At 34.7% G+C, this 20530-nt stretch overlaps 1 protein-coding gene across 1 annotated transcript in view; it reads left to right on the top strand.

The window, feature by feature from the left end:
• AGMO (alkylglycerol monooxygenase) overlaps positions 1-20530 on the top strand; it is a 355080-nt gene that overhangs the window by 141785 nt on the left and 192765 nt on the right. The window lies entirely within an intron of this gene.

A 20530-nucleotide genomic window follows, 5' to 3' on the forward strand; every position in this document is an offset into this window, starting at 1 on the left:
CTTCTAATAGTCTTCTTTCTTTCCATTAACCTAAGTTTTCATCCCTTATTCTTTCTTTTCAGGCTGAATAACTTTTGCATCTTTTGTAATGCAGACCTGCAGCAACAGATCTATTCAGTTTCTGTCTATCTTAAGATGTCATGTTTTCCCTAATTTTTGAAAGATACTTTTCTGAATATGAAATTCTTAATGGATATTCCTTTGTTGCATTTTTTTCAATACTTTAAAAAGTTTAACTCATTGTCTTTAAACTTTTATTTTTTCTAATAATTCAATTTTCATATCATTGTTATACCATAGAAATTTTTCTCTTCCTTTTAAAATGTTAGCAGTTTGACTATAATGTGCCAATGTGGTATTTAAAAAACATTAATCTGGGACTATAAGTATGTGCTTTGGAGTTAAGGGGTCCTGGTCATGATTTTCTTAAACATTGTTTCTGTCCTTTTCTCTTTCTCCTCCCCTCTGGGAACATCAATTAGCTGTGTATTCTTCATGATACTACCTTAGAGATCAGTAATGCTCTGTAATTTTTAAGATTTTACTTTCTTTTGTATTCAGATTGAATAACTTATATTAATTTGTCTTCAAGTTTATTTGATCTTTTCACTACTTTCTCCAAGCTGCCATTGAATCCATTCAGTGTATTTCTCACATTAGATATTATACATTTATGTTCTAGAATTTGCCTTTTTTTATGAACAGTTTGTTTTTCTCTGTTGAGAGTCTCTTTCACTTATTATGACTATTTTGCCTTTATATCCTAAATGTAATAATTATTTAAAAATTATTTTCTACTAATTCCAATATCCAGTTCATATTCAGTTCTACTTCAATTGACTGTTATTTTACTTGATATGAATCACATTCGTGTTTTTTTTCTTTGTACGTCTACTAATTTATTGTTGACATTATATGTAAATCGTTATGGCAGATTTGTTGTAAAGACTCTAGATTCTGTTTTGTCCATCTGACCATTCCTTATTATTATTCTAGGAGGTGGTGAAATAATTGGCTAACTACCCTGTGTTTTTGGAGACTTTGACTTATACATTGTTAGGATATGTGGGGATTTTTGGCACTGTCTTTAGTCTTAGGGCATATTCCTTATCCTTGGTGATCTTCAATTTTAGGGCAAACCTTGTCTTTTTTTTTTTTATTTTTTTTAAATAATGAAATGCCCAAGGTGTTTACAAAGCCCCTCTCACTTGGCAGGATTTGAACTCTAAATTCTCTTTTGCTAGCACCAGACAGCAATTGAAATCTCTGCTCAGCAATTTTACAACTTTCCAACTTCCGAGTTTTTCATCAGATTTCTTAGTGTCTTGCCCTACATATGAGTCATTTAAGAGTCAGCCAGGATTTGAGGGTACTTTGTATGCAGACATTATGGCTCCCATTCCGTGGTCCCTATCTTTCTAGGATTTCCCCCTTATATTTCCAGTCACTTTTGCTATCCTAAAATTTGACCTACGACTCCTAACCTGGTTCATACACTGCCCATTCAGTGATGTAATTGACAAGCTATCAGGAAAATGAATTCTTCCCAGCAACACACTACTCAAATAACTGCCTCAGTTAGTCCTTTTGTCTGGAGATAATTTTATGATAGACCTAAATAGTAAAGGGCAATAGAAATTAGAGTACAAGAGAGCTGCAAGGATGCAATGTGCAAAATGAGAAAGCATAAGAAATGTGCAGCAGAATTATGAAGTAATATATACAATGAGATAATAGAAACCAGAAGTTTTCAGAAGCTAACAGATATAGAGAAGAATAGAAAAATTTTACTCTATAGCAGCAAACGCAATAGAGTGGTAGCAGGATGAGCAGAGACTTAGAAGATCTGACTTCTGAGGACACATATAATAGAGTGTTTTGTTATTGCCCTTTAGTATCCAAAATTAATGGAAATCTAATATTATTTATCTAATCTTCAAAATTATATTAAATTTACTTAAGATCCAGTCATGTGTGAAGATTTATGTTTTTAAGTAACTATCTCCATTTTATTTATCTTTTAAATAACACATCAAGAAAGAAAAAAATACATACTATTTGTAATATGAATTTTAAGTAATGACTGCAGAGACACATGTTTAGTGAATATCAAATTTCTGCAGCTGTTATTTCACCATTTGTGTAGATAGGAATTAATGTATTGGAATTATTAATCTAGTTGGCAAATCTTCATTATCAAATTAAGTATTTATTTTGTGTAAAGAAATATGTCACCTGGGAGATGTTTTTAATATTTCATATACTATGTTTATAAAAACTTAAATATGAATATTATAAACACACAATTAGTCATGCCTTTTAAAAAAACAAGCTACATTACAAATAAGTAAATCATTTCTTTTATGTAAACTGCATCTTTTATTTTGTGGCCTTTGGGATTAAAGTGCCTGAGTTTGACTCCTGATTTTATTTGTTACTGTGCCTATGAATTTGCACAGAGTTCTTTACATTCTTGTGCTTCAGTTTCCTCCTATGTATAATGAGGATAGTAACAATGCAAAGTGTCATAGTCTGTTTTCCGTTGCTATAACAGAATACCACAGACTGAGTAATTTATAAAGAATAGAAGTTTATTTGGCTTAAAGTTCTAGAGGCTACAAAGTCCAAGATCAAGGTGCTGGCATCTGTTGAGGGCCTTCATGCTGAGATATGACATGGCAGAGGGCAAGCAAGCATGCAATACAGAGAGCAAATAGGGTGCAAATTTATTCTTTTATCAGGAGCCCACTCTTCAAATAACTAACTCACTCCTGATTTAGGCAGTAATAGTATTAATAAATTTATGAAGACAAAACCCTCCTGACCTAATCACCTCTTAAAGATCCTAACTCTTAACTCTGTCACAATAGCAAATAAGTTTCAATATGAGTTTTGGAGGGGACATTCAACCATAGTGTATACGTGGTTGTGAGGATTAACAAAATGTAGTTCATATTTCAATCTAACAATTAAAATAATGCTTGAAACTCAAGCACAAGAAGGCAAAGAAGGTAAAGAACTCTGCCCAAGTTTATACTCATAGTAACAAATAAAATCTGGAGTTGAACTCAGGCAATATAATTCTAAAGGCCACAAAATGAAAGATGCAGTTTACATTATAGAAATGATATTACTTACTTGTAATTTATAACATAGAAAGTACTAAAAAATGTTTTCAGTATTGTTACTGTTATCTTTTTAAAAATATAGATACCTGTTTTACTGTATGTCACTTACTAACCACTCTTAGCCATGATGATTATTCATGTATATTTTGTGACACAATTTTTAATTCAATGGATTTTTCTTTTTCTTTTTTTTTTTTTTTTTGAGACGGAGTCTCACTCTGTCACCCAGGCTGGAGTGCAGTGGCCAGATCTCAGCTCACCGCAAGCTCTGCCTCCCGGGTTTATGCCATTCTCCTGCCTCAGCCTCCCGAGTAGCTGGGACTACAGGCGCCCGCCACCTCGCCCGGCTAGTTTTTTGTATTTTTTAGTAGAGACGGGGTTTCACCATGTTAGCCAGGATGGTCTTGATCTCCTGACCTCGTGATCCGCCCATCTTGGCCTCCCAAAGTGCTGGGATTACAGGCTTGAGCCACCGCGCCCGGCCGGATATTTTGTTCAATATGAATTATTAATATGAATAAATGCAATCAAATTTAAGACTTAAATAATTAATGAATCCCCAACTTAGGGCAAAAAAATGCATTCTTTTTTTTTTTTTTTTTTGAGGCGGAGCCTCACTCCGTCGCCCAGGCTGGAGTGCAGTGGTGTGATCTTGACTCACTGCAAGCTCTGCCTCCTGGGTTCACGCCATTCTCCTGCCTCAGCCTCCTGAGTAGCTGGAAAAAATGCATTCTTAACTGTAAAAATTTGAGATTCTAATCATAAAGTACATTTTTAAGGGATTTTTTGTTATTTACTTTTTCTGATCTATAAACTGATCAATGTACAGATTATTACATTTGACAGTTCAACATATTTTTGAAAATATTTCAATTACTGTGGTCTGCAGACATGTAGTGAGAATCTATTGCTATTCTTGTAGTATCTTGTTACTACACATAAGACTAAGTATCCTAGTCTTATGTACTTAATAAAAAAATTAAATGGTGGAAAATGAGTTACAATTTTCTTTATGAAGAAGTAGCTAATTTTGAAGAATATATTTTAAAAGGACTGAAGTTTAGAAGCACGGTTACAGTGGTCTCAGTCCAAGAATTCTCAGTTACTTATGGTTACTGAGAATTGGTCTGACATATTCCAAAGAAAATTTAATTAGTATCATTTCTATTCATTTATTTACTTAATGTTTATTTTATTGTGAGCTTATCCAGTACTCACTATTTTTCAGGAAGTATTTTAACATTAAATTTTCATAGCAACTCATTAGAATTTATAGTGACATTACCTTCAATTAAATATACTGAATAACTCACCCTGGGCCATATGATTAGTAAGTGTCAAACCTGGGGTTTATACAAAGTAGTCAGATTCCATATTATTTGCTCTAATCTACTACACTATGCAGTTTCCCTCTACAATGGTCATTTCTGATCTTAATGTTGTAATAAATAGCCACCATGTATTAAGCATCCAGTATGTGCCAAGCAAAAATTGCTCACTTAATTCTCACAAAATAATTTGAATCTCTGAAGGATAATTAAAGTTTTACAGATTGTAAAGAATGAATTTAGTAATAGGGCTTTATTTTAAGGATATGGGTGGACACACATGCAGCAAGAAACCATTCCACAAATTAAATAGAAAGTCAGAAAACTAAATTTTTTATATTCACCAAACTCTGTGAGCAAATCTCATTCCTTTTAAGGCTAAGTACGTTGATATTCTGTGATTTATATAAGGTGACACAGCATGCATGGGAGATAAATTTTGACCCTACTTCATTCACTTGTCACACTTTTTCCTCAAACAATACATTTATCTGAGTTTCACTCGGTAGACCCTGGTGGGGGGCAGCAGAGTTCATAAAGAACTGATATGGTAGAGTTAAAAGATCAAGGTCATTGGCTAAGGCCAAGATCAGTTGTAATTCTTCCTGTACCAAATAATTGTGTATACTTTACCCACATTTACTTCCCCCCTCTTAAAATCTAACCTATTTCCAGAGGCCAGTCCTGATGAAAATACTTTAGTGATGTTCTATTGCTTACCGAATAAAATCTAAATTCCTTTCATGTTCTTTGTGTACCACCTTCCAACTATATCTCCTGGTCTATGTCTCATTACTTTACATACTGTGCAGCTCAATAAACCTGGACCATTTTGTATTTCTCAAATGCATCTAATATCCAATATTTGCATTTTCTCTTCTTTTCATATTTTCCATATGCTATTATTCTATACATTCTTCAAGGCTCAACTCAAATTCTCCCTTCCCCAGAAAATGTACCCCTGTTAAGAACAAACCACTACAAAGCTCAGACCATGTGTTAGTCATTATGCTAAATATTTTACCTGTATTTACTTATTTAATTATCACACAACCCATGGTCCCCACTCAAAGTGAAGAAACAACTATACAGAGGTTATGTAACTTGCCTACTGTTGTTGCAGCTAGTAAGTAGGAGAACCATGATTCAAAGCCTGGTAAGCAATTCTCTCTCCTTTCCTGCTCTGAAATCCCATGTCATTGATTTTACATATCTTACAGCTAGGATGTCATATGTCTCAGCTTGCTCGGAACAGCCCCAGTGTATACCCATTTTTTCTGGCATAATTGTTAATAACACAGCAATTCACTCTTAAAACATTCATTATACACTGGTTGAGTTTTCCTCCCAAGTAGTTCGTTAATACCTCTTACTCTTTCCGTCTCTTTTGCAATTGTGATGATTATTTTAGAACTCAAATAATATTAGGGCACTCTTAACATGAGAAAAAAATTCTTAAGTGACTTTCTATTGTCTCCAAGATAAAATCAAAACCCTTAAATTCATTAACAGATTTCAGGGCTCTTAGAAAATAACCCTTGTTTACAACTCCCATCCCATCCCCTAAGTCAACCAGTATAGCTAAACTGCCCTGCTATTTGCTTCCTGAAATACTTAGGGGTTATCTGTATTTGCACATGCTCTCTCTGTGATAACCTTTTTTAAATCATTCTTCATCACACAACCCAATTACCACTTCCTCTGCAACATCTTTCTTTTACCTCCTAGTAAGAGCTCAATGCACTTTTCTTTATACTACCTCTGTGTATATTTCTATTTCCACATTGGTAGTTAAGAGTTAAGAGCACGAGCTCTGTTTGGGGACATAAATTAGATAACACAATAGTTTCTGCACATGGGAAGCATCTAATTATTAATAATAATAGTGAAGTTTAATTCTTATGCCACTGTGTTGTACTTGTTGTTTAACTCTCTGTGTCTCTCATTATTCTCCGAATTCCATGATAGCAAAAAATGTTTCTCATTTATTATGTTACTGCGTTTGTGTGTATATGTAAACATATTTCACATACAAATATACAAATATACACACACACATAAATTTTAATAAGCATTGTGTTCAAATAAAAAAGTCTTGATTATTGATAATTGTTGCTAGTGCTAAATATTAATAAAGATGCTTATGGGTTTCAACTCAGTGTTTCCAATACCTTACTTAACATATTCTTGGAAATATTTGCTACTACCTTTAATCAACATATCTAAATGTATTTTATTATGACTTTTATCACCTTAAATCTTCTACTCTTCTACTTTGCTTCATTTCTCTGAAGTCAACATCAAGATCAAATACTGATGTCACCTTTGGCTTCTTGTTCTCTCTTGCAATCCATCTTTAATGGAAATCCTATACATTTCTTGTTCTCTGTAAAATAATTTTTCCTTCTATTCTACAGTTACCTTTTCAGACAATTCATCCCCTCCTTGCTTATTCATGTATGGATTTCTAGTGTTTATGCAAATATACTGGAATATACATATATGTGTGTATATATACACATATATATACCTATGTATGTGTGTGTGTGTGTGTGTGTGTGTGTGTGTGTGTGTGTATTCCAAACAAAGGGACGTTTTAAGTCTTCTGACCTGAACTAGCACCCTTGTCACTAACAATTTTAGGATCATACATGCCTTTGAGTATTTACTGGGTTGTAGTGACTGTTTCCCAACAGAAAAAAATAGAGAACCAAAGTTGGAAGAGTTTTATTCAGCTACTTGAAGATGGGCTATCTAAAAATTCATGAATCTTTATTAAAAATGCATGTTGTGAATGGATTGGAATTTGAGCTCTTAGACACAAGGAACATGATGGAAATTAATTTACCAAATTGAAGAAGAGAACATTTCAGGGATAAGGGAGTAGTATGACATAATGAATAAGATTATACATTTTGAAATCGAAGAGAAATCTGTCCTATTTTAGCTTCATTAAATATTTGTCCAGCTTGTTTACTGCTTTGTTCTCAGAACCTAAAAGAGACTGTTTTGTGAATGAATGAATATGAATATTTACTAAACTTATTTAGATTCTCTGACCTTGCTTCCAAATCTGTTAAGTAACAGTAGTCATATTCATCCATAACAGTGTTATGCAGATTAATGAAATAACATATGTAAAGCTCATAGTTTGGAACATAATATGTTTTCAAAGAATAGTATTTATTTTGAAAAAGCCAAATGACTACATTTTGGAATTGGTTCATAAAGTCACAGCTAGAACTGAGCAAGGGTAGGGTCTCCTGCATGCATCAGAATAATGTGAGTGTAAGTACTCACATTATATCTTATCAAGTTATAGAATGACTGCTCCCTTCCAAGAGCCACATGAGATAAATATCTGGCGAGTAAAGGTAGGAATCTGCATTTTGAACAAGCATTAGATGAATGTAAATGGAATAAATTTTGAGCATCATGAAAGTAGGAACTGACAGTAAACTTCTTGAGGATAATAACTATGTTGTATTAATTTTTGTTTTCCCAGTGTATAAAACTTAGATCACCACCAGCAAACATCTTTTTAATGAATGAATGCACTGATCATGTTAAGTAGATTCTCTACAATATGTTTGTTTCTTGGCAGGAGGCAGAAAAAAGCGACAAGAAGAATATACTCATAGCAAAGACCTGAGTCAGAATGGATGTATTAATAATGTATATATTTTTAATCCTGAAGAGGACAAAGGAAGGGATATGCTTTAGTAAGATGGCTTGTCCTTAGCAGGAAGCTATGCAAATGGAAATGACAGGGCAAATGAACTTAAGACATGTAAGTCCTTATAGATTCTAATCTAGTGCTTGAAAATGTATTATATAATATTTGACTTCAAAATATTAGTATCCGAAAATATTTTTAACAGATAAAAGTTTATAATGGATGACAAAGAGATCTGATATTTGAGAATGGAAGCTGAGACTTTGCTGAAGTTGCTTATCAGCTTAAGGAGATTTGGGGCTGAGATGATGGAGTTTTCTAAATATACAGTCATGCCATCTGCAAACAGGGACAATTTGACGTCCTCTTTTCCTAACTGAATACCCTTTATTTCTTTCTCCTGCCTGATTGCCCTGGCTAGAACTTCCAACACTATGTTGAATAGGAGTGGTGAGAGAGGGCATTCCTGTCTTGTGCCAGTTTTCAAAGGGAATGCTTCCAGCTTTTGCCCATTCAGTATGATATTGACTGTTTGTTGTAAATAGCTCTTATTATTTTGAGATATGTCCCATCAATACCTAATTTATTGAGAGTTTTTAACATGAAAGGCTGTTGAATTTTGTCAAAGGCCTTTTCTGCAACTCTTGAGATAATTTTGTGATTTTGGTTTTTGGTTCTGTTTATACGCTGGATTGTGTTTACTGGTTTGAGTGTGTTGAACCAGCCTTGCACCCCAGGGATGAAGCCCACTTGATCACGGTGGATAAGCTTTTAGATGTACTGCTGGATTAGGTTTTCCAGTATTTTATTTAGGATTTTTGCATCAATGTTCATCAGGGATATTGGTTTAAAATTCTCTTTTTTATATTGTGTCTCTGCCAGGCTTTGGTATCAGGATGATATTGGCCTCATAAAATGAGTTAGGGAGGACTCCCTCTTTTTCTATTGATTGGAATAGTTTCAGAAGGAATGGTACCAACTCTTCCTTGTACCTCTAGTAGAATTCGGCTGTGAATCCGTCTGGCCCTGGACTTTTTTTTGGTTGGTAGGCTATTAATTATTGCCTCAATTTCAGAGCCTGTTATTGGTCTATTCAGTGATTCGGTTTCTTCCTGGTTTAATCTTGGGAGGGTGTATGTGACCAGGAATCTTCAGAAAAGTCTCAGGATACAAAATCAATGTGCCAAAATCACAAGCATTCCTATACACCAATAATAGACACACAGAGAGCCAAATCATGAGTGAACTCCCATTCACAATTGCTTCAAAGAGAATAAAATCTCTCAGAATCCAACTTACAAGGAATGTGAAGAACCTCTTCAAGAACTACAAACCATTGCGCAACGAAATAAAAGAGGACACAAACAAATGGAAGAACATTCCATGCTCATGGATAGGAAGAATCAACACTGTGAAAATGGCCATACTGCCCAAGGTAATTTATAGATTCAATACCATCCCCATCAAGCTACCAATGACTTTCTTCACAGAATTGGAAAAAACTACTTTAAAGTTCATATGGAACCAAAAAAAGAGTCCGCATTGCCAAGACAATCCTTAGTCAAAAGAAGAAAGCTGGAGGCATCACGCTACCTGGCTTCAAACTATCCTACAAGGCTACAGTAACCAAAACAGCATGGTATTGGAACCAAAACAGAGATATAGACCAATGGAACAGAACAGAGCCCTCAGAAATAATACCACACATGTACAACCATCTGATCTTTGACAAACTTGACAAAAACAAGAAATGGGGAAAGGATTCCCTATTTAATAAATGGTGCTGGGAAAACTAGCTAGCCATATGTAGAAAGCTGAAACTGGATCCCTTCTTTACACCTTATACAAAAAATGATTCAAGATGTAAAATCATAAAAATCCTAGAAGAAAACCTAGGTAATACCATTCAGGCCATAGGCATGGGCAAGGACTTCATGTCTAAAACACCAAAAGCAATGGCAACAAAAGCCAAAATTGACAAATGGGATCTAATTAAACTAAAGAGCTTCTGCACAGCAAAAGAAACTACCATCAGAGTGAACAGGCAACCTACAGAATGGGAGAAAAATTTTGCAATCTACTCATCTGACAAAGAGCTAATATCCAGAATCTACAAATAACTCAAACAAATGTACAAGAAAAAAGCAAACAACCCCATCAAAAAGTGAGCAAAGGATATGAACAGACACTTCTCAAAAGAAGACATTTATACAGCCAACAGACACATGAAAAAAATGCTCATGACCACTGGCCATCAGAGAAATGCCAAACCACCATGAGATACCATCTCTCACATGAGTTAGAATGGCAATCCTTAAAAAGTCAGGAAACAACAGGTGCTGGAGAGGATGTGGAGAAATAGGAACACTTTTACACTGTAGGTGGAACTGTAAACTAGTTCAACCATTGTGGAAGACAGTGTGGCAGTTCCTCAAGGATGTAGAACTAGAAATACCATTTGACCCAGCCATCCCATTACTGAGTATATACCCAAAGGATTATAAATCATGCTGCTATAAAGATACATGCAAACGTATGTTTATTGCGGCACTATTCACAACAGCAAAGACTTGGAACCAACACAAATGTCCATCAGTGATAGCCTGGATTAAGAAAATGTGGCACATATACACCATGGAATACTATGCAGCCATAAAAAAGGATGAGTTCATGTCCTTTGTGGGGACATGGATGAAACTGGAAACCATCATTCTCAGTAAACTACCACAAGGACAAAAAACCAAACACTGCAAGTTCTCACTCATATATGGGAATTGAACAATGAGAACACTTGGACACAGGAAGGGTAACATCACACACCGGGGCCTGTCATGTGGTGGGGGAAGGGGAGGGATAGCATTAGGCGATATACCTAATGTAAATGGTGAGTTAATGGGTGCAGCAAACCAACATGGCACATGTATACCTATGCAAGAAACCTGCATGTTGGGCACACGTACCCTAGAACTTCAAGTAAAATTTTAAAAAAAGAAGAGCCTTGATACCAAACCATTCACCAAAGTACTAGTGATCCATCTGCACTAGTAAACTAGAGACAAAGCTTTAGAGCTGGTACAGGGATGGTAAGAGATTGACAAGATCCTTGCATGAAGCCAGGAGTCTCTAAAAAACGATAGTTTCAGTGGATGAGTACGAAAAAGGCAGTTTCACAGTAAAAAGAAAAAAATGATGGGAATATCTCCCTAGTTGTAAACCTACCAATGGCCAGGCATGGTGGCTCACACCTGTAATCTCAGCACTTTGGGAGGCTGAGGTGGGAGGATCACTCAAGGCCAGGAGATTGAGACCAGCCTGGGCAATATAGTGAGACCTCAGCTCTACGCAAAATATTTTAAAATTTAACAAGCGTGGTGGCACTTGCCTGGAGTCCCAGCTTCTTAGGAGGCTGAGGCAGGAGGATAGCTTGAGCCCAGGAGGCAGAAGTTGCAATGAGCCGAGATCACACCATTACACTCCAGCGTGGGCAACAGAGCAAGAATCTGTCTGAAAACAAAACAATACAAAACAAAACAAAACACAAAACAAAAACCTAGCAACTTGCAGATCTCAGGTCAGAATTCCACTACTCACATAGACAAGATAATCAACCTCCAATTTTCATTGAAAAGGATCTCAGGCTGGTAGTGGCCTCAGGCATTTGGCAAAAGTAGAGGAACAAACATTAAAACCAGGTGGTATGGTTTGGCTGTGTCCCCACTCAAATACCATCTTGAATTGTATTTCCCATAATTCCCACATGTCATGGGAGGGGCCTGGTGGGAGGTAATTGAATCATGGTGGTGGGTCTTTCCTATGCTGTTCTCATGACAGTGAATAAATCTCATGATATCTGATGGTTTTATAAAGGGGAGTTCCCCTACACATGCTCTCTTTTGCCAGTCGCCATGTAAAATGTGCTTTTGCTTGTCCTTCACCTCCCACCGTGATCGTGAGGCCTCCCCAGCCATGTGGAACTGCAAGTCCATTTAACTTCTTTTTCTTTATAAATTAAAAAAAGAGAGAGAGAGGGGGAGAGAATGGCAGCTGAAATGTAGATTCATATTTGCTTTGTTTACTAAAGTATCTAATGCTCAGATGATGTCAGGCACATAGTCGGTTGGTAATCAATTAACATTTGCTGACTAATCAGTAGAAGTCACACCTGAAATTGGGAATACGATCATAATGGCAGTCACAACACAGTGAGTTTTAAAAAGAGTCAAAAGTATGGAGCTTGCACCATAATACTGTGGATTGGAGTTTTGGACATGGATTGCTTAACCTTCCAGTTTATCAGTTGCCTTCTCTTCATATAATGTTATTATTACTCATACCAGCATGATTCCATTTATCACTGGATGCCTAAACTTGTAAATATAAAATGATGTTACATAAGAATGAAGTTTGGGATGGTTAAACCTGTAAATATTTCTAGTTTTTCTTCTGTAAATTTACTCTGTGTTGTTTAAAAATAACAAAATATTTATTCTCTTTTGAGGGAACACGTTTAACAGTTACTTGTATTCATTTCTCCAAGTAGAAACCAAAAGTGTTATTCAAAAGATATGCTGAAACAAATTTAAATAAAATGCTAACTTGTCCTGCTCTTAATCATAAGTGACAAGAATCAGCCTTCAAGATAATTTATTATAAATGCAGTCCTTTAAAACTTTTGTTTATTGTATAAACATAACCCAGTCCCATTCTTCATGAAAACTAAGTCTTTAACTCTTTAACCCTGTGGTATGGATTCATCAGAAATTTACTCCCTATGAAGCTCTTTATGATCCCAACAGTCCTGATTCCTCCAGATTGTTTTATTTCCAAACTGTAAATATTGTTTTTTCACTCCTTAGTGTGGAAATTCAGCTACCTCCATATTACATGCTTACTGAAGTAGAAAACTGCCTAATCAAATAGGAAAACATTTGGCCATGAATAAATCAGGATTTGCCCAGCATTTCAACGTGTGAAACTAGGCAGACAAGCACATATCCTAAGAGTTCTGCTTTCTCTTCCTTCCCTGTAGATAAATCAGAGGCTAATATGGCCACCACTACCATCTGTCTAAATACTTGTGTGGTTGTCTTGAATTAACACAGCAGAAATAGTGGAAGAAGTAATTAAGATTTCATTTTTACATTTCATCACCAGATGCTCTATAATATAAATGTATCCATAAACGTTCAGGTTGATTAAGCTTGTAAAAAGTAAAACAATAAGTGTTTAAAGATCAACTAATTCAGAACAAGAAACTGTTTTAATATGTTGACTTACAGTGTTTGCGGATCTTATTCTTTTTCTAGAACTTTAAATGAGAATTGCTGTAGATTTTATTGATAATATAAAAGCATATTTTTATGTATATTCAAACAATAAATGCTGACATTGTCATTTATTCTACTTTTAAGTTAATAAATAGATAAATTAGCAGACACTAAAATGTAATTTCCATTGTTCCACTCTGTGACCTCTGGAAAGATCTTCCCGCAGTACCTTGTACTCAATAAATAACCAGAGAATAAATGAAATCCATACAGATTCTTTCAATTTCTGTAAAATCAGTTGAAGAAATTTATGAGCAAGAAAGAATAATCTAAATTCTCTTCAGGAATAATCAATGAGATTATTGCAAAGCTGCACTATGGGAAACTAAATAAAAGCATGCATCAACACTAAAAGTAATTTTCAGCTTGAGACTTGGAAAAGGAACTCAATTTGCTTCTTATTAGACAATATTTGGGCCAATTATAACTTCAAATTTATTATAAATTCAAATATCTCTACTGTGAAATAGTAATTATAAAAGAAAGAAAAATGAGTGATTTTTTTATCAGTCCCAAGAGAAAACAAAATTATGTGGAAAAGGTAACTTGTTTGTAAAATCTTTTTTTCTGGTATAGTTTTAACTTTCCATTGAAGGAGCCTTTGGAGTGTAAATTTGCTTCAGGCAATGCTTGTGTATTACCTCATTTCTTTTTACTTTTAAAACCTAGTGAAGTCCCTAGAAACTCAATAAATATTTGCAGAATAAATGAACTGGCTGACAAGAGACTTCTTGCTCTCTTGTTATGCAAATAGCGTTCAGTAAGAGTTTCTGGTAAGAATTTGTAAATACAGGTTTTAACGCTCTGAAATAGATTATTGCTAGTGTTGATAGAAAACCCTTATTGGTAGGTTGGTACTTAAAGAACTAATTGTTCAGCATTTGAATATATATTTAATATTTAGTATATATGGTAAATATATTTAATAAGGTTAAATATATGATTATACTACATAATATGTGTGCCCTTCAGGTTTTCCATCTGCAAATGAGAATAAATATGGCAATATCTTATTGAAGGAGTACAGAAATATTTATTTATTACTACACACTTTTTAGATAAGTATGCATGAGCCTATAGTTAATTATAAAGGTATTTCCAAATACATTTTTGTACATATGCACACACACGTTTAGATAGATAGATAAGATAGCTGGATACAGATAGATGAAAGAATAAATGAACAAAAAGAGAAGAAGAAGAGAGAGAGAAAGATAGAGAAAAAAATGAAAGAGGAGGAGGAGGAACAGAAGTAAGGTGTGGGAGAAGAAAATTGGCCAGGAAAAAGCCAAGTAATTATGGCGTACTTATTAGTTCATTTAATTTTAGACTTGGCTGACACTGAATCTTGTCACTAATTTACCTGAAAATTAATCTTTAAGAATTGTCATTTTTAAACTTCATTTTAAGCATATCTTTCTCAGCTGAATCTAATATGACAAAGATTTTTCCTGTCAGATAATAAGTGTATGAGAGACTGGCTTAGTATTTCCCGTAAATACTGGCTACAGTGAATAAGGAGACCCACAGTGGTCTGGACTCTGCTGGAACATCAATCATGCATGACGTTATAACGAAAAGTCTTGACTAGTTATAGTCAATGTTTTCACTCTAACCTATGCTCATCTAAATGCAGACATTTATCCTACTACGGAGATTTCATTTCACTTCACCCAAACCCAGTCATTCCTTAGCATTTAGTGTATCATTTTGCACATGCATGTTTATAAAGAGGGTTCTGTAAAACACATGCTTTTTAGGATCTATTTTCCCTATTATGATTTTTCCCTCTCAGACAAGAATCATAAATATTTGTAAGCATCTTTGATTTGGGATGAACTTTAGAATTAACCATAGATACATGCCTTCTTTCTGAAAAGTAAGTGGTTATAAATATTCCTATGACTTTTCAATAACATATTCTAGTATTTTAGCATCCATTTGCAGATGTAAAAATTGAATAATAATATTATGGGCATTCCCAATATTTAGAAAGTCTCTTCGCCAACCTCAATAGTCAGAATGAGGTAAGAGGAGGCAAATTTCCAAGCGATTCAAACAAAGAAAATAATGTCTTTCGAACAAACTGAATATTTTTGATCAAGATAAGTCTTGTTCTCTAACTAAAATCACCAGTTAATTGCATCTCTACTTTTAATCAAGCCACAAAAATCTAACTACTCCATGTTTCCCAATCAAAGGAATCAAGAGAAATAATTATGAATTATATAGAATGGAATAAGTTAATTGAATAAAAAATAATTTCAGACGGACTGTTATTTAGTATATTTATTTGGATGCTTTGTAGAATTCAACTCCAATATTTTTCAATTTAAATGGGAAAGACACAAGACACAGAATTATGTATTTTAGGTAATATAAGGTAGTGAGAAAACTTCTGAAAATTGCATCATGAAAAAAAACTGTGATTAGTTCAGAGTAAGCATTTAATTATTCATCACATGTACATAGCTTATCAATTTCCATAGGAAAATTATTTCAGACTGGTCACCTAGATACAATGGGAGTTTCATGAATCTTTTAGGTCTCTACATTATTCAACTTAATGTGTGAGTGCAGGGTAGGGAGGGTCATAAGGATTCTCAAAAGAAATTTCATAATCACTTTTCCATCTCTGGCTACTTTCATTTGAAACTGAAGCTCTCCTAAAACTGAACTCAGATAATATAAAAATAATTTATGGCATTCACTTGCCAATGATCACCGAAATTTCACCACCTCATTATCCAGTTTTACGTTGCTTGCTCTGTGATTTTCTGTTTGTTTGTTTGTTTATTTGTTTTGGCTCCTTCATTTTAGCTTTTTATCTTAACTTGCCCAACTCACTTGATTAAAGATCATGCTTGGACTTTCATTCCTGGCTTCAAACTCCAAGAGCTCCAGACTCATGCTTTGCCTCTGACCCTGGTAATGACCACCCCACTCACTCCCTGTGGCATTCCTCCCACCAACTCCCAGATTAGAACACAGAAATTATGCAGTGTTTTCCTCCTGAACAGTAAACGTCTGGAGCACAGAAAGATCCCCATATCCACAAAGCAGAATTCCTCCACTTGAGCATTATTGACATTTTGTACCAGATAATTCTTATTGCGGGGACTTGTCCTATTCCTTGTGGAATATTTAACAGCACTAAACCCACCACTGCTCACTAGATGACAGTAGCAGTTTTCCCAGTTATGACAACTAAAATTATCTTCAAACATTGCCAAAATTGCCTGGGGATAATCACCCCAATTTGAGAACCACCGCTATAAAGAAATAAGAGTGTGAGAGGAGTAAGAGGGATTTATCTATTGCTATACTATTGTCAAACAATCACGATGCGTAACCAATGTTGTATGTGACCTGAGAAACACAGAGAATGGTAAGGCACAATTTTCATCCTCATGAAACTTGCAATATAGTATAAGAAATGAAAACAAATAACTAGCACACAGAACTGGAAGACATGAGAATTAACGATCTCTCAGTATGCATCCAGAGAAAGGAAAACAAAACTCTCCTTGGAGAAATCAAGAAGGGTGCTTGGAGAATTGATCTTGGAGAAAAAGCAGGATTCCAGAAGCTTTTAGGAGGTTAATGTCTTAGACGGAGAAGAAAGAGAACATTAGAAACCACTCTCCAGAAAGAATGTAAATGGCTTTGAACTCTGAAAGGTTTGAACAATGTTTGGTTCATTTCAAGGAGCCTTTTTATTTGGCTTCATTTTATTTTTGGTCAGGGGAAATGACATAATGAGATAACAACGGTCTCATGGCTCCCTCTTCCCTTGCTTTTATATTTAACTCTTCTTTCCCACTTCCACCAGAGACTGGAGAGGAAGAAATGAGGAGTTTGTGATCATTCCAACAAATTGTCCAGAGCATTTTTGTTGAATGAAAGTGAATCATCATGTAGCTTACTGTTACAAAATTGTTATTTGTATTATTTATATATTTATAATTTGTTACTATACAAATAAAATAGCTTAAGAGATAGTCTGAAAAATTTAACAATTTTAAGAAATGAGCTAAAAAAATGTTCAAGTTTCTGTGAAGTTTGGATGAGAAAATAGCACTCAGGTTTTACTGATCTGTAAACTGACAACACAATATAATAAGAAAGGCAAAGGAAATAACCTAGTCAAGTCTGTTTAGGACATTGGCTCTTAAACTTTTACGAACTTATGCTTTCTTTTCAGTATATAATAGAAATGCTAGAATTTCTCCCCAGAAAAATACCATAGGCACTTATTTATAAAATGTCATCTAAAACTTCAGGGTTTTTCTGACTTTCTGAAACCCTTCATGGCCCTTCTAGGCATCCATAGTTCTCAAGTTATAAGACCAAGAAAAAACCAGTTACAGAATACAATATTTAGAGCATTGCTTCAGAGACCAAAGGAGCAGCCAAAAATCCCTAAAATACCAAAGGGGGAGGTTTAGAAGCTGAAATCCCTGGGATCTTTATAAATACCTGGCATCATTTTAACTAATATGAAATAGAAAAGGAATTATCATTTTCTATTAAAGTTCTAAAAGTTTAAAGTATTTTTATTTAACGGAAAATTGCTGTATGTCTTAAAAACAATATGATATGTTAAAAAAAAAACCTGATTAAACTTAAACTAGTAGTTTAACCTCTCTGAGCTTCAGTTTTATGGGGTTTTTTAAACAATGAAGTATTGGACTATGTTATTTTGAAGCCCTCTGTATATCCTAAAATTTGATAATTTAAATAAACGCATCTATGTCTAAAAAATAGCACAAACAAATAACTTCTAAAAATGAGAATTGCTACAATTATTCCCAGAGTAACATATTTTCAGGAAGTGATTCAAAGCTAGACGTCGTCGAATTGCCAAATGGCTGAATTTGCAAAAGTAGGCGATAATTAAGTTGTTATGCTCAACCCTTATTAAATATTAATGAATTCTCCATGACTTTGAATTGGAAAGGTTTTTTACATGAGAGGTTCTGACTGGGCTGTCGGAATGATGAATCATCTCTCACTCAGAGGTGGTCTTCCCCAGCTCCAAGGTACTCATAGGCACTACCAGGAAATTTATCTGTGGTTGACTGTGTTGTACTTGGCTTTTAACTATTTTTTTAAAAAGGAACTTTCAATATTGATATCACCATCCTTTAGCCTGCAGGAGCAAAAGATTTTCACTGCAAAAAAGGGCTTGACATTAAAAAAAAATAGTGCACCCAGCCAAGGCTCCAGTCATCTGCATGCACTCACCATTTGTGTGGCTTTACATCTGGCTGCACACACGCCAGGGCCTAGGATCAGAAATGCATCTGGCGAGCAGAAGCTGGTCAGTGTAGTCCTCTCCACCCACATTTGTTATTTGTTTTTGTAACACATGTTAGGCACCAAAGGGACAAACAAGGGTAAAATGGTTTTATCCTTTCTCATCTGGTTCTCTGCCATAGATACAAAGCCCAACCAAAGCATCAGATTTCAATGTCAAGACTGCTGAGGATCCCCACTTTCTTGTTCTCTATTCTTCACCATTCTTCTTAACAAATAGTTTTTCACCAAGTAGAAAGCAATGTAGCCCAATCAAATACAGGGTTATTCATCTGTACCTTCTTCCCAGTTCCGGGTTATTAACAGTGTATTTATGGGATAATGCTTCCTGTGCTTTATTTCATAGGAATGTATTCTCTTATAAGAACTGTATATTCACGGTAGTTTAAATTCCTGAAATTAAAAACACAGATAATCTTTGGTATATAAATGAGCGCCATCGTATGAATTAATCAAAAGTTCTGCTGTTTGGAGGTCAAGATATATCTCTCATGGAAATAACTTTAAATATAGCGGATAGGACCTTAGAGAAAAGGAAGAGAGAGAGAGAGAAAGAGGGATGGGAAGAAAAGAAAAAAGGAATGAGGGAAGGAAGGAAGAAAGGAAAGAAGGAAGGAAGGAAGGAAGGAAGGAAGGAAGGAAGGAAGGAAGGAAAAGGGAGGAGAGAGGAAGGGAGGGAGAGCTAAACTGACATATGAAATATATTATACCTTCTTTTGCATGCAAATGTTTCTGTCTGTTCTGTAATGGAAACTGGAAATCCTTTAGCAGCTGGGCAATGGGGAGAGAGGCAAGAACTGTCTCTTTCAGGTGGGTAAACAATGTGCCTAATGGAGAGACGTTGATGGCCTCTGTCCCAGAGAAGGATAAGTTTTGACATGTGGCAACATTGCCACAGCTTCCATTTCAAGAGGGTACACGATGCCACAAGCTGAATATGGTATGGTCACCCTACCTGTTCACATTTATTGAGCAACTGTAAATTGGGTGTTTTAATCAGAGATTGCCAAACAATAATTAAACCCTGCTAGATAAAGAGTTTTGAATTAGAAATATGTCTGAGACTTAGGCAATCTATTATTTTCCAGTTGGCTTAGTGAGCATTTATGGACATTACTAGCAATTTGTTCTGTTTAAGTTTTTAACTTAAATTTTTTCCAGCATTCATAAAATTAGAGAATAACAGAATAAATTTATATATTTCCATCATTTTGTTTCAAAACTCAAGATTTTGATTCATTTGCATCAGTTATCCTTTTTTTCTTTCTTTTTTCATTGCCAAAATATTTCATAGCAAAATCTGGATCTCCTGTCATGTATATTTCAGTTATACAACTCTAAACAAACGCATCTTCTAACACAATGGCAATACCATTATAACTCCCAATGAAAATAATATTTTTCCTGTCATCTATTAATAACACCCTGTTTATAATATATTTTTCTTTATTGCCTATAAAATGTCTTTTATGTTAGGCTTGTTCAAATCAATATCTAAACAAGGTGTACACCTTAAATTTAGTTATGTGTCTTAAATATTTTCATCTTAAACAGTCCCATCTCTCTCTGTTTCTTCCCATAGCACTGACTTACTATCAAATTCATATCAGTGTCATAATTGTCAGTGACTATTTTTCCCTTTAGCATCATTTAACTCATTTCTTTATTCCTCATATGTCCTGCAAATGGAAGCTAACCCTAAAAGTGAGTCATGTCTTAAAATATCATGACAATGTATTGATTTTGTCATTG

The sequence above is a fragment of the Piliocolobus tephrosceles genome, chromosome 8, assembly GCF_002776525.5.
Source record: "Piliocolobus tephrosceles isolate RC106 chromosome 8, ASM277652v3, whole genome shotgun sequence".
Classification (NCBI taxonomy): domain Eukaryota; kingdom Metazoa; phylum Chordata; class Mammalia; order Primates; family Cercopithecidae; genus Piliocolobus; species Piliocolobus tephrosceles.